This window comes from Somniosus microcephalus, chromosome 1 (assembly GCF_052327205.1).
Source record: "Somniosus microcephalus isolate GS21.2 chromosome 1, FLI_Smic_1.0, whole genome shotgun sequence".
Taxonomy (NCBI): Eukaryota; Metazoa; Chordata; class Chondrichthyes; order Squaliformes; family Somniosidae; genus Somniosus; species Somniosus microcephalus.
The window spans coordinates 381,753,689-381,768,345 of NC_140987.1; the positions used below are offsets into that span (position 1 = coordinate 381,753,689).

The window sequence follows — 14,657 nt, forward strand, 5'->3', positions numbered from 1 at the left end:
GCTCCTCACACCCAGGTCCGCTCCGCCGCTCTGGTCAGTGCTCGCTGCTCGCTGCTCCTTTTAAGTGGCGCTCCTCACACCCAGGTCTGCTCCGCTGCTCTGGTCGGGCCTCGCTGCTCGCTGCTCCTTTTAAGTGGTGCTCCTCACACCCAGGTCCGCTCCGCCGCTCTGGTCGGGCCTCGCTGCTCGCTGCTCCTTTTAAGTGGCGCTCCTCACACCCAGGTCCGCTCCGCCGCTCTGGTCAGTGCTCGCTGCTCGCTGCTCCTTTTAAGTGGCGCTCCTCACACCCAGGTCCGCTCCGTCGCTCTGGTCAGTGCTCGCTGTTCCTTTTAAGTGGCGCTCCTCACACCCAGGTCCGCTCCGCCTGGTAGGGAGTTCCAGGATTTTGACCCAGCGATGATGAAGGAATGGCGATATATTTCCAAGTAAGGATAGTGTGTGAATTGGAGGGGAACTTGGAAGTGGTGGTGTTCCCATGTGCCTGCTGCCCTTGTCCTTCTAGGTGGTAGAAGTTGTGGGTTTGGGAGGTGCTGTCACAGAAGCTTTGGTGAATTTCTGCAGTGCATCTTGTAGATGGCACACACTGCAGCCACGGTACACCGGTGGTGGAGAGAGCGAATGTTTAAGGTGGTGGATGGGGTGTCAATCAAGCGGGATGCTTTGTCCTGGATGTCGAGCTCCATGAGCGTTGTTGGAGCTGCATCATCCAGGCAAGTGGAGAGTATTCCATCACACTCCTGACTTGTGCCTTGTAGATGGTGAAAAGGCTTTGGGGAGTCAGGAGGCGAGTCACTCGCCACAGAATACCCAGCCTCTGACCTGCTCTTGTAGCCACAGTATTTATGTAGCTGGTCCAGTTAAGTTTCTGGTCAATGGTGACCCCCCAGGATGTTGATGGTGGGGGATTTAACGATGGTAACGCCGTTAAATGTCAAAGGGAGGTGGTTAGACTCTTGGTGGAGATGGTTATTGCCTGGCAATTGTGTGACGCGAATGTTATTTGCCACTTATCAGCCCAAGCCTGAACGTTGTCCGGGTCTTGCTGCATGCGGACACAGACTGCTTCATTAGTTGAGGAGTTGTGAGTGGAACTGAACACTGTGCAACCATCAGCGAACATCCCCACTTCTGACCTTATGATTGAAAGAAGGTCATTGATGAAGCAGCTGAAGATGGTTGGGCCTAGGATACATTTTCTATTTTTTAATCCCTTTTTATTGAATAAGATTAGCACCTTTTCATCGCCTTTCCATCACTGCAGTTCCTCCTTTCCCCATAGGTGAGTAGCAGTATAGCTAGTGAACATTTTTTGGGCTGCTATACCTAGAAATACATGGAAGTTACAACATGGAAGCAGGCCATTCAGCCCAGTCAGTCTATGTCAGCGTTTAGCCTCCATGTGAGCAAATAGTCTATCTCATTTACCCACCTTGTTCACATATCCTTTCAACCCCTTTTCCTTCATCCATTTATCCAATCTCATCGGAAATGTTGACATAGTTTCTGCTTCAACCTCTAACCCTGGAAGAGAAATCCGCAGCTGCCCAACTCTGCATAAAGATGTTTCTCCTGCTCTCCGTTCTAATCTCTTATATTTAATCTTCTATCTACAGCTGCAACTGCGGCTCCATGATCAGTTGATTGGATGTGTGGTTCTGTGAGATGGGATTGATCATGGTCAGTTTTTCCTTTTTGCTATCCCCTTTCCCCCCCCCCACCCCCCCCACCCCCCCACCCACTACGAATGAAATGTCCTGATTATGCACAGTAGTCCATATAAAAGTCCAGCCAAGATTGTGAAGCATTTGGCCGAGAAGGTAAAATATCAGTTGAAACAAGCTAACTTCAGTATTTACAATAAATGTGCTTAGGTGAATTTTTGAGTCTGGCTCCCGGCGAATCTCTCATCGAAAGTAAATACAAGCTGAAACCTGAGCCTCACAAAGCATTTGTGTTTAGTCAAGGGGGGCACATGCCCTGACGGTCACTATGGCTGATTGACAAGTTCTTGGAAACTTTGTGCTGCACTCCTCTAACTGATTTCATAACTGTTCATAAAACAATTATGCAACATAGGAGACTGGTTTCAAAGGCTCACATTTCCACAAAGTCATCTGTCACTCACAAACCTATTGCAAACCAGCTTTGAGACAACTTTTTGTCACACTCTTTTTTAAGTGCTGCATAATGAACAAAGGACATTTCAAAAAAGTGTCCCGCTTTGGGCTACATTGCTAGAGGGTTATCCATCTTCTTGGGACCAAGCTGATACGTCACACAAGGATACCAGGGAATGGGGACAAAGATAAAAGCAGTAGAGTTTGAAAAAAATCGGAGAAGAGGGGGAGGGTGTGGGTGTACAGCAGGGCAAGTTAATCATCGAAAGTCTGTACCTCTCATTGCGCTGAAGAAGGCATGCAGCATTCAGTGTTGTTCAAAGGGAACATAGTTAATTTTTTTGTTGTTGATAAGGTGGCCCATTTAATTCTTTTAAGGACTCGCCCCTATCGCTTTACCCACACATCTCATTGCAAAGGAATAGGGACTAAACCAAGCTCTTTATTTTAAATGCTTGTTTAAATTTTCATGAAGCAGGAAGAAAAAGATGCAGAACAGGATCGATCAAATCCAGCACTTTGTAGTTTTTGAAGCCGTTATACTGTAGTCATAATTCCATTGATATGCTGAGGTAACTTTAGTCACTGGCTTAGGAGGGTCTGACAACTGAGGGCTTTTTACTATTCCATGGTGAGGACAGAGTACTCGGGCTCGATTTTAACTCGGGTGCAGGCTGTTGTCGTGTTATCCGAATTTCGTGTTTCCCACACGAATCAAAATGGATGTGGGAGATTGATGCAATTTTAACTCAATTGGCCAATTGATTTCCAACGTGTAGGAAGCCTTTGCAAAGGGGTTTTTCATGACTGAAAGCCCCCTCCGATGATGTCATCATTGCAGGAAGGCAGATTATTATCTAAATGGCAATAGATTGGGAGAAGGGGAAGTGCAACGAGACCTGGGTGTCCTTGTGCACCAGTCGCTGAAGGTAAGCATGCGGTGCAGCAGGCGGTTAAGAAGGCAAATGGTGTGTGCGGGAAGTGTATCCAGCTGCAGCTACTGACAGACCACATTGCGGCGCTGGAGCTGCGAGTGGATACATACTGGAGCATTCGCGATGCTGAGGACATCGTGGATAGCACGTTTAGGGAGTTGGTCACACCGCAGGTAAAGGCTGCACCGACAGGAAGAGAATGGGTGACCACCAGGCAGAGTAGTAGGCGCAAGCAGGTAGTGCAGGGGTCCCCTGTGACCATCCCCCTCTCAAACAGATATGCTGCTTTGGATATTGTTGGGGAGGATGGCTTATCAGGGGAAGGCAGCAGGAGCCAACTTCCTGGCACCATGGGTGGTTCTGCTGCACAGGACGGGAGGAAAAAGAGTGGGAGAGCTATAGTAATAGGGGATTCTATTGTAAGGGGAATAGATAGGCGTTTCTGCGGCCGCAAACGTGACTCCGGGATGGTATGTTGCCTCCCTGGTGCAAGGGTCAAGGATGTCTCAGAGCGGCTGCAGAACATTTTGGAAGCGGAGGGTGAACAGCCAGTTGTCATGGTGCATATAGGTACCAACGATATAGGTAAAAAACGGGATGAGGTCCTAAAAGGTGAATATAGGGAGTTAGGAGGTAAATTAAAAAATAGGACCTCAAAGGTAGTAATCTCAGGGTTGCTACTAGTGCCACGTGCTAGTCAGAGTAGAAATAGAAGGATATTTCAGATGAATACGTGGCTAGAGGAATGGTGCAAGGGGGAGGGATTCAAATTCCTGGGACAATGGAACCGGTTCTGGGGGAGGTGGGACCAGTACAAACCGGACGGTTTGCACCTGGGCAGGACGGGGACCGATGTCCTAGGGGGAGTGTTTGCTAGTGCTCTAGGGGAGGGTTTAAACTAAAATGGCATGGGGTTGGGAACCTGAGCAGGGAGACAGAGGAAAGCAGCAGGCGGTTAAGAAGGCAAATGGTATGTTGGCCTTCGTAGCGAGAGGGTTTAAGTACAGGAACAAGGATGTCTTGCTGCAGTTGTACAGGGCCTTGGTGAGACCACATCTTGAGTATTGTGTGCAGTTTTGGTTGCCTTATCTAAGGAAGGATGTTCTTGCCATGGAAGGAGTTCAGCGAAGATTCACCAGGCTGATACCTGGGATGGCAGGAATGATGTATGAGGAGAGATTGGGTCGATTGGGCTTGTACTCGGTGGAGTTTAGAAGAATGAGAGGGGATCTCATTGAAACTTATAAAATTCTGACAGGACTGGACAGACTAGATGCAGGAAGGATGTTCCCGATGGTCGGGGAGTCCAGAACCAGGGGTCACAGTCTAAGGATAAGGCGTAGGCCATTTAGGACAGAAATGAGGAAGAATTTCTTCACCCAGAGAGTGGTGAACCTGTGGAATTCTCTACCATAGAAGGCAGTAGAGGCCAATTCATTAAATATATTCAAGAAGGAGTTGGATATATTTCTCAAGGCTAAAGGGATCAAGGGGTATGGGGAGAAAGCAGGGACCGGGTACTGAATTTGGATGATCAGCCATGATCACATTGAATGGCGGAGCAGGCTCGAGGGGCCGAATGGCCTACTCCTGCTCCTATCTTCTATGTTTCTATGAAAGGGAAACAAGGATAGAAGCAAAAGACAGGAAGGAGAAAAACAAAGGTGGCAGTCAGTGAAATCAAGGGCTTAAATCAAACATGGCCACAGTAAATAATAATTCTAAAAGGTGTAAGAGTGTTAAAAAAAAACAAGCCTGAAGGCCTTGTGTCTTAATGCGAGGAGCATTCGTAACAAGGTGGATGAATTATCTGCGCAAATAGAGGTAAACGGATATGATATGATTGGGATTACAGAAACATGGCTCCAGGGTGACCAGGGCTGGGAACTCAACATCCAGGGGTACTCAATATTCAGGAAAGATAAGCAAAAAGGAAAAGGAGGTGGGCAGCATTGCTGGTTAAAGAGGGGATTAACACAATTGAAAGGAAGGATATTAGGTCTGATGATGTGGAATCTGTATGAGTAGAACTGAGAAATACCAAGGGGCAGAAAACATTAGTGGGAGTGGTATACAGACCTCCAAACAGTAATGCAGAGGCATTAAACAGCAAATTAGAGACACATGCAATAAGGGCACAGCAGTTATCATGGGTGACTTTAATCTACATATAGATTGGGCTAACCAAATTAGTAACAATACTGTGGAGGAGGAATTCCTTGAGTGTATACGGGATGGTTTCCTGGACCAATATGTCGAGGAACCAACTGGAGATCAGGCCATCTTAGACTGGGTATTATGTAACGAGAAAGGATTAATTAGCAATCTTGTTGTGCGAGGCCCCTTGGGTCAGAGCAATCATAATATGATAGAATTCTTCATTAAGATGGAGAGTGAAGTAGTTGACTCAGAGACTAGGGTCCTGAATTTAAATAAAGGAAACTACGATGGTATGAGGCGCGAGTTGGGCAGGATTGATTGGGGAATGTTACTCAAAGGGTTGACGGTGGATAGACAATGGCAAACATTCAAAGTTCGCATGGATGAACTACAGAATTTGTTCATCCCTGTATGGCATAAAAATAAATCAAAAAAGGTGACTCAACCATGGCTAACAAGGGAAATTAGGGATAGCATAAGATCCAAGGAGAGGACATATAAATTGGCCAGAAAAAGCAGTAAACCTGAGGATTGGGAGCAGTTTAGGATTCAGCAAAGGAGGACAAAGGGATTAATTAAGAGGGGGAAAATAGAGTATGAGAGGAAGCTTGCAGGGAACATAAAAACTGACTGTAAAAGCTTTTATAGATATGTGAAGAGAAAAAGATTGGTGAAGTCAAGCAAGGTCCCTTGCAGTCAGAATCAGGAGAATTTATAATGGGGAACAAAGAAATGGAAGACCAATTAAATACATACTTTGGTTCTGTCTTCACAAAGGAGGACACAAATAACCTCCCAGAGATGTCAGGGAACATAGGGTCTAATGAGAAGGAGGAACTGAAAGAAATCAGTATTTGTAGGGAAATGGTGTTAGGGAAATTGACAGGATTGAAGGCCGATAAATCCCCAGGGCCTGATAATCTACATCCTAGGGTACTTAAGGAAGTGGCCCTAGAAAGAGTAGATGCATTGCTGGTCATCTTCCAAAATTCTATAGGCTCTGTAACAGTTCCCATGGATTGGAGGATAGCTAATATTACCCCACTATTCAAAAAAGGTGGTGGAGAGAAAACAGGGAATTATAGACCGGTAAGCCTGACATCCGCAGTGGGGAAAATGCTAGAGTCCATTATAAAAGATGTAATAGCAGAGCACTTGGAAAACAGTGACAGGATCGGACAAAGTCAACATGGATTTACAAAAGGTAAATGGTGCTTGACTAATCTACTGGAATTTTTTGAGGATGTAACTGGTAGAATAGATAAGGGAGATCCAGTGGTGTAGTTTATGTGCCTTTAAGTCAGAACTACTTTTACAGCTCCTGTATACTGTAGTACCGGCAGTGACCACACCGGTATATAAGCTTTGCGCATGCCTCTGTACCCCGAGTCTAGAGACTACCCTCCTCCAGTAAAGACCTGTTATTTGTTAATGTACAGCATCCATGTGATTATTTAATAATAGCATATCCACTGAACCACGGATCCAACAGTGGCGACGAGTGTCGATTCGAATCTACCTGCAACATTAAAAAAAATAGTCGAGGCCAGGAACACGGGCGTCGACCACGAGCAACCGCCCAGCAGTCAAGCAGAGATCCAACTTCGCAGGGGAGGCTGTGGAGAGCCGGGCTTGGTTCCCCAGCCACAACGAGCAGTAAGAGACCGACAACAGGTCCAGCGCAGACCCTTCCCGAGCAGCGGCGGCTGGAGCCGATCGACGGCAGAGAGAAGGCCGAGCAGCGTCGACGGGGTAAGACAGAGGGTGAAGAGCGCAGGGCGCAGCCGGGGGTTGAACACCGAGCAGCGTCGAGAAAAAGAAAACAAACCGGAGAGAGAGAGGGTAAAGAAACAGCCGGGTTCTAGACTGAGCGGCGTCGAAAAATATAAAAAGAAGAACGCGCAGAGCACAGCCAGGGCTCACGGGCTGAGCAGGGTCCGTGGGGCGAAGAAAGGGGAGACGCCATTGAGCCGCGGAGAAGAAGGAAGAGCGCGGGAGGCGCCATTTTTAGAAGCCGCAGTGGAGAAGAAGGGCGAGCGCGGGAAGGAAGGAAAGCGAGGGAGACACCATTTTGTGCCAGCGGAGAAGAAGGGGAAGCGCGGGAGGTGCCATTTGTGATAGTTAACTCACACCCAAGGATGCCGAAGAGTGGCCGTATCTCTACGTTCGACAATGAAGTTGAAAATTGGGCGACATGTGGAACGTATTGAGGTGTACTGCAGGGCGAATGAAGTGCCAGATGCTAATAAAGCACTGGTTCTGTTAAATTCCATGGGTGCAAAAACTTATGGGTTACTGCAAAATCTAATAACCCCAGAGAAGCCGGTAAACAAGAATTTTGAAAGCATAGTAGAAATCCTACAGGACCACTTAAACCCCACACCGCTGCTGATAGCAGAACGATTTACGTTCCATAAAAGGAACCAACACAAAGACGAAAGCAATGCTGAGTACCTAACAGAACTGCGCAAGCTATCGAAACACTGCCAGTTTGGAGCGGGACTAGCAGACACGTTAAGGGACAAGTTTGTGTGTGGGCTACAAAGTGAAGGAACCCAGAAACGGCTTCTATCAGACAAAGACCTGATGCTGGACAAAGCTTTCAGTATGGCAGTATCACACGAAGCAGCCACAAGGGGCGCTGCAGAGATACAACGGAGACCGCAAGAATATGGCACCAACGAAATGTCCTATGGAACAGGGAAGTGCTATCGCTGCGGCAGAACAACACATGACCAGAAAGATTGTTGGTTCAAGGACCAAGTGTGCAGACAGTGTGGGAAAGCAGGACGCATAGCAAGAGTCTGCAGGTCTGGGAAGAAAACCAACAGTAAGAAATCTCCACAGGAGAAGTACAAAAAGGTACACCAGGTGATGGACAGTGGTTCAGACGAACAGAAAAGTGACACAGACTCCGGAAGCAAGGAGCTGGGTTGTCTGAAACTACATAAGGTAACCGAAATGGAGGATCACCAGACTATCTGGGTTACACTCAAGATAGACGGAGTCCAAGTGGAAATGGAATTGGACACAGGGTCAGCTCTAACAGTCATAAATCAAAGAGACTACAAGCGGCTATTTTCACACATACCCTTGAAAGCTACAGAGATTGTCTTGAAGACGTATACGGGGCAAAAAGTCTACCCCAAAGGAAAAATAAGGGTGAAAGTGACATATAAAGTCCAGGAAATACCTAAAATGGATATATATGTATTGCCAAATGGAGGACCACCACTGCTAGGACGTGAATGGATCCGGAAGGTACAAGTAGATTGGCATTCCATACAGGCACTGAAGGTTGAGGCCAAAAAGGATGACAACGTCACACCTGGACGACTGTCAAAAGTGCTAACTGACGCAAAAGAAGTGTTCCAGGAGGGGCTAGGAACACTAAAAGGAATAACAGCAACGATTAAAATAGAGGAAAATGCAAGCCCAAAGTTTCTGAAGGCCAGACCAGTGCCTTATGCGATCAGACCAGCTGTTGAAGCAAAGCTGGAAGCGTTGGAACGTTCAGGAGTACTGTCCAAAGTGGACTGGAGCGAGTGGGCTACACCCATCGTTCCTGTAATGAAGAGGCCGTTGAGTAATACGCTTGGGGAACCAAAGAAGGTCCGCATCTGTGGGGATTTTAAGGTGACAGTGAACCCAGTCCTTCACACGGTGCAATATCCGCTTCCATGAATTGAGGATATTTTCGCCTTGCTATCTGGAGGTAAACGCTTCACCAAAATTGATCTAGCCCAGGCGTACTTGCAAATGGAGGTAGAAGAAGCTTCGAAACATTACCTTACGATCAACACTCATAAATGTCTCTATCAATACAACCGGCTGGTGTTTGGAGTAGCCTCGGCTCCGGCTATCTGGCAAAGGGCGATGGATCAGGTCCTGCAAGGGATTCCAGGGACCCAGTGTTATTTGGACGACATTTGGTCACGGGCGAAAATGACGGTGATCACCTCGCCAACTTGGAGAAGGTGCTCACCAGATTAAAGGAGTATGGGCTACGAGCTAATCGCCACAAGTGCGAGTTTTTCCAGAAACAGATCTCATATTGTGGCCACGTCATCGATGAAGAGGGGTTACGTAAGTCCCCTGCCAAGATTGAGGCAGTAGTCAAGGCTCCAGCACCGGAAAATGTGTCACAACTGAGGTCGTTCCTCGGGCTGGTAAACTACTACCATAAGTTCTTACCAAATTTGTCTACGGTATTACACCCGCTGAACACCCTACTGCAAACGGGTACCATGGAAGTGGGATGACGAACGTAGATGAGCTTTCCAGAAGTGTAAAGAATTGATCACATCAAAAGAGGTGTTGGCCCATTTCAACCCAGCACTACCAATTCGTTTGGCATGTGATGCATCACCCTACGGTATTGGTGCGGTACTGTCGCACAAATTCCCAGACGGGTTGGAGAGGCCTGTAGCCTTTGCGTCTCGGTCACTAACCTCAGCCGAGCGCAACTACGCCCAGATTGACAGGGAGGCCCTCAGCCTAGTATGTGGAGTAAAAAAATTCAACCACTATCTGCATGGGCAGAAGTTCACCTTGCTGACTGACCACCAACCACTTGTCTCCATCTTTAATCCTAAGAAGGGCATTCCAGTGATGACTGCACAGCAGTTACAAAGATGGTCCCTGTTTCTAGGGGCGAATCAATATGAAATAGAATATAAAGGCACGAAACAGCATGGGAACGCTGATGGGCTATCGCGCCTGCCACTGCCTACTGTGGAGGAAGCACCAGCAGTGGACCCTATCGAGATATTTTATTCGTCAATAATTGAACGATTGCCAGTAACAAACGCGGATATAGAGAAGGAGACCCACAATGATCCGACGCTGTCACGGGTATATGAATTGACGGTGAGGGGATGGCCAACACATGGCGACTCACTGTTACCAGCTTTCTCATCCAGAAGAGAACAGCTGTCAGTATGCCAGGGGACAGTGACGTGTGGATCCAGAGTGGTGATTCCACCCAAGTTAAGGGAGAGAATGCTAAATGAGCTACATGAAGGTCATCTGGGGGGAGTGAAAATGAAAAGCCTTGCTAGGGCTTATGTGTGGTGGCCGGGGATCGATCAGCAAATCGAGGACCTGACGAGCTGCTCAGGATGCCAGAAGGTCCAAAATGCACCACCACATGCCCCTCTACACCCATGGGAGTGGCCCTCCTCTCCATGGCAACGGGTGCATATTGATTTCGCTGATCCATTCATGGACTCAATGTTCTTAATAGCAGTGGGTGCTCATTCAAAGTGGCCTGAGGTGATAAAAATGTCTTCAACCACTACAGAGAAAACGATTGCAGTCCTACGGACCATATTTGCCAGAAACGGTTTGCCAGAGCAGATTTGCTCTGATAATGGACCACAGTTTGTGTCCGACGAGTTCCAAAAATTCATGAAAAGGAATGGGGTAAGGCATTACACATCCGCCCTGTATTATCCAGCCACAAATGGATTGGCTGAGAGGTTCGTACCTTTAAGAAGGCGATAAAGGCCATGTGCGACGATGAAATTCCACTACAGCATAAGATGGACAATTTCTTATTAGCCTACCGAAACGCGACACATGCAGTTGCCAACCAGACCCCGGCCATGATGTTCTTTAACTGAAGGTTGAGATCTCGTCTGGACTTGCTCAGACCAAATGTGCGAAGAAATGTTGAGGACAAACAATTCCAGCACATCAATGAGAAGCCGACAAGGAGCTTCAATGTAGGGCAACCAGTCTTGGCCCGTGACTATCGAACAGAGAAATGGCAACCCGGAACAATATGTACAAGGCAGGGGCCATTAATGTACACAGTGGATGTTGGGGAGAACATTGTGAGACGCCACGTCGATCAGATCTTAGCGTCACAGGAACGCGTCAACCCCATGTCTCGAGTACCTGGGGATGAACCCGACATACCGTCATACAGCATCTACTTCAGACCCAGTAGCAGTGGAACCCGATGAACTACCCGATGAAAAGGGGTCAGAATCGCCTCTGCACCAAGAACAAGAACCTCCGGAAAGGCGCTATCCCGAAAGGGTCAGGAAGCCGCCCCAAAGACTGAATCTATAAATGGACTTTTGTTGTTTAATGTACATGTTGAAATGTTAATTGTTATTTGAATATTAGGGGTATTACTAATCTAAAAGGGGAGGAATTGTAGTTTATGTGCCTTTAAGTCAGAACTACTTTTACAGCTCCTGTATACTGTAGTACCGGCAGTGACCACACCGGTATATAAGCTTTGCGCATGCCTCTGTACCCCGAGTCTAGAGACTACCCTCCTCCAGTAAAGACCTGTTATTTGTTAATGTACAGCATCCGTATGATTATTTAATAATAGCATATCCACTGAACCACAGATCCAACAAGTGGATGTGGTGTATTTGGACTTTCATAAGGTCCCGCATAAGAGATTAGCGTGTAAACTTAAGGCACATGGGATTGGGGGCAAGGTACTGACTTGGATAGAGAACTGGTTGGCAGACAGGAAGCAAAGAGTTGGAATAAACGGGTCTTTTTCCGAGTGGCAGGCAGTGACTAGTGGGGTACCGCAGGGATCGGCCCTAGGACCCCAGCTATTCACAATATATATAAATGATCTAGATGAGGGAAGTAGATGTAATATCTCCAAGTTTGCAGACGACACAAAGCTGGGTGGGCGTGTATGCTGTGAGGAGGATGCCAAGAAACTCCAGTATGATTTGGACAGGTTGGGTGATTGGGCAGAAGCATGGCAGATGCAGTATAATGTGGATAAATGCGAGGTTATCCACTTTGGTGTCAAAAACAGGAAGGCAGATTATTATCTGAACAGCAATAGATTGGGAGAAGGGGAAGTGCAACAAGACCTGGGTGTCCTTATGCACCAGTCGCTGAAGGTAAGCATGCAGGTGCAGCAGGCGGTTAAGAAGGCAAATGGTATGTTAGCCTTTGTAGCGAGAGGGTTCAAGTACAGGAACAAGGATGTCTTGCTGCAGTTGTACAGGGCCTTGGTGAGACCACACCTTGAGTATAGTATGCAGTTTTGGTCGCCTTATCTGAGGAAGGATGTTCTTGCCATGGAAGGAGTGCAGCGAAGATTCACCAGACTGATACCTGGGATGGCAGGAATGATGTATGAGGAGAGATTGGCTCGATTGGGCTTATACTCGCTGGAGTTTAGAAGAATGAGAGGGGATCTCATTGAAACTTATAAAATTCTAACAGGACTAGATGCAGGAAGGATATTCCCGATGGCCGGGGAGTCCAGAACCAGGGGTCACAGTCTAAGGATAAGGGGTAAGCCATTTAGGACAGAAATGAGGAGGAATTACTTCACCCAGAGAGTGGTGAACCTGTGGAATTCTCTGCCACAGAAGATAGTGGAGGCCAATTCATTTAAAATATATTCAAGAAAGAGTTGGATATATTTCTTAAGGCTAAAGGGATCAAGGGCTATGGGGAGAAGGCAGGGACAGGGTACTGAATTTGGATGATCAGCCATAATCTCATTGAATGGCGGAGCAGGCTCGAGGGGCCGAATGGCCTACTCCTGCTCCTATCTTCTATGTTTCTATGTTCGGGTAGAGGGGGAATTTCATAGCCGAAATGTGTGACATTGTTTTGCAGGTTGGTGTTGTTTTCAGTTACAGTGAGGTGAACAGTGGAGGGTTCAGGAATGCGGACAATCCGTTCCTGCACCACTAGAACATCTGCCTCGGGTTTAAAGCAGAAACTGCTGTCACTTACTGGACACCAGATGTGCTGTCCATGCTGGTAGTGGGCTGCACTTGTGGTGACACAATATGTCCCTCCTCCTATGAATGCTACCTGTGGGGGAACATGGTCCTGTGCCATTACCTCCATGCTACAGTTTATAGGTTGTGCACCAGCAGCTTTAAACCCGCACTGTGGTCTCGAATAGGCGTTTAAGTGCTGGGGACACAGTATTATGTGTGCACCCTGGCTCCGGCACCCGGAGAGGTCTGTACCTGTCATAGCGTGCTCTCACTTTATGACATAAGGTGGGACCCCTGCGAAACGGACGTGTGCACCCCCTTGAATGATCCCAATGTTCTGCACCCTGTATACCGGTGCGGGTCGGGCTGTCACACCCATGACCGGCATCCTCACTACTATCCCCATGATAGAGTGATTGGAACATCCACAATCTACTGGGACAGGGTAGGCTTCAGAGGCTAGACGGAGCTGACACGGGCTCAGCGAATTACTAAATGGGTGGAGGGCTGCGAGGTGCTTGTTGCTAATCCAGGAGGGGACTAAACCTTGTTTTAAATCCTCCAGGTTGCTGCGGCCCTCGCCCAGCAACCATGCCCCGTATAGCGCACACACCTCATTCTGTGCAGCCTGATCTGAAGCATTCCTGTCCTCCCGTATGAGTGCATTTACTGTTTTAGCATGTCTCTCTAGCTCAGCAATGATCTCTTTTAAATGGACCATCATAGCTTGGTCCTCGTGTAACTCTGAGCCTACCACTGTGTTCTCCTCTGTTCGGATCTTTCGTAATTGGGCTTTTAAGCCATTTATCCGTGTTTGCAGTTCTATATCGTCCAGGCTATTTATTACAGAGGATCCTGTATTCTAAGTGGTGAAAATATCGTTCCAGGTTCCCCTTCATTGTCTCCCCGCGCCCGTAGTATACTCAGCGTGTAAAGCGTATAGCTCTGCTTTGTCTGTGTTGGCAAAGTCAAATTCATAAAATTTCTTAAACATTTCCTTTAGCAGGGCCTGGTATAACTGTTCCATCTACTTAGGGCACCATTCAGGTAGGTGTACTTTGGTAAGGTTTAGGATCACTGAAGCTACTGCATAGTGTACCCCCTGGTATAGTACCTTTTCGGTCGGCACGAGCACTAACCCATTCCCTGGTCCCTTGGTGGTGGTAGGACACCTCTCTATTACTGTCCATGATGTCGGGGTCGTGGGCAGGGGCTTTCAGGTGCGTGCTACGAGTTCAGTGGCGTTGACTGGGATCGGGGAGTGTGGGACCGCGCACGCATGGAGGCTAGAATCCCACCCCATCCCCTTCCCGGCATCTTGCCATTGTCTGGAGAAGATGATGGATATGCCTGTGGGGCAGGTTCTCTCTGATCCCCACATGCAGATATAGATTCCCTGTTCCGACTCCCACCACTTATCCTAACACACACTCACTCCCCCCATGGGTCCCTGTGATCATCCGGTGGGTGTCGTTCCCCAGTCGTTCCTAGTCGGCTGTACGGTCCCCTATGTCCCTGCTCAGGTTCCTGAGCCACCAACACCTATCCAGGGGAATCTGTCCTTTACATGTGAGCCACACACATTTCCCCTCAGTGACACTGACCCTTGTAGCAACGACCTGTACCCTGGGGCACGGGATGGAGGCCTCCCTGTAATGTATATACCTTTAAGGGGGGAACTACTTTTTACAGCTCATGTATACTGTAGTACCGGCAGT

General features: G+C 47.8%; 1 pseudogene; it reads right to left on the minus strand.

Moving 5' to 3' along the window:
* Positions 1 to 1,867: 1,867 nt before the first annotated feature.
* On the minus strand, positions 1,868 to 13,933 carry LOC147125033 (uncharacterized; annotated as a pseudogene).
* Positions 13,934 to 14,657: the final 724 nt, after the last annotated feature.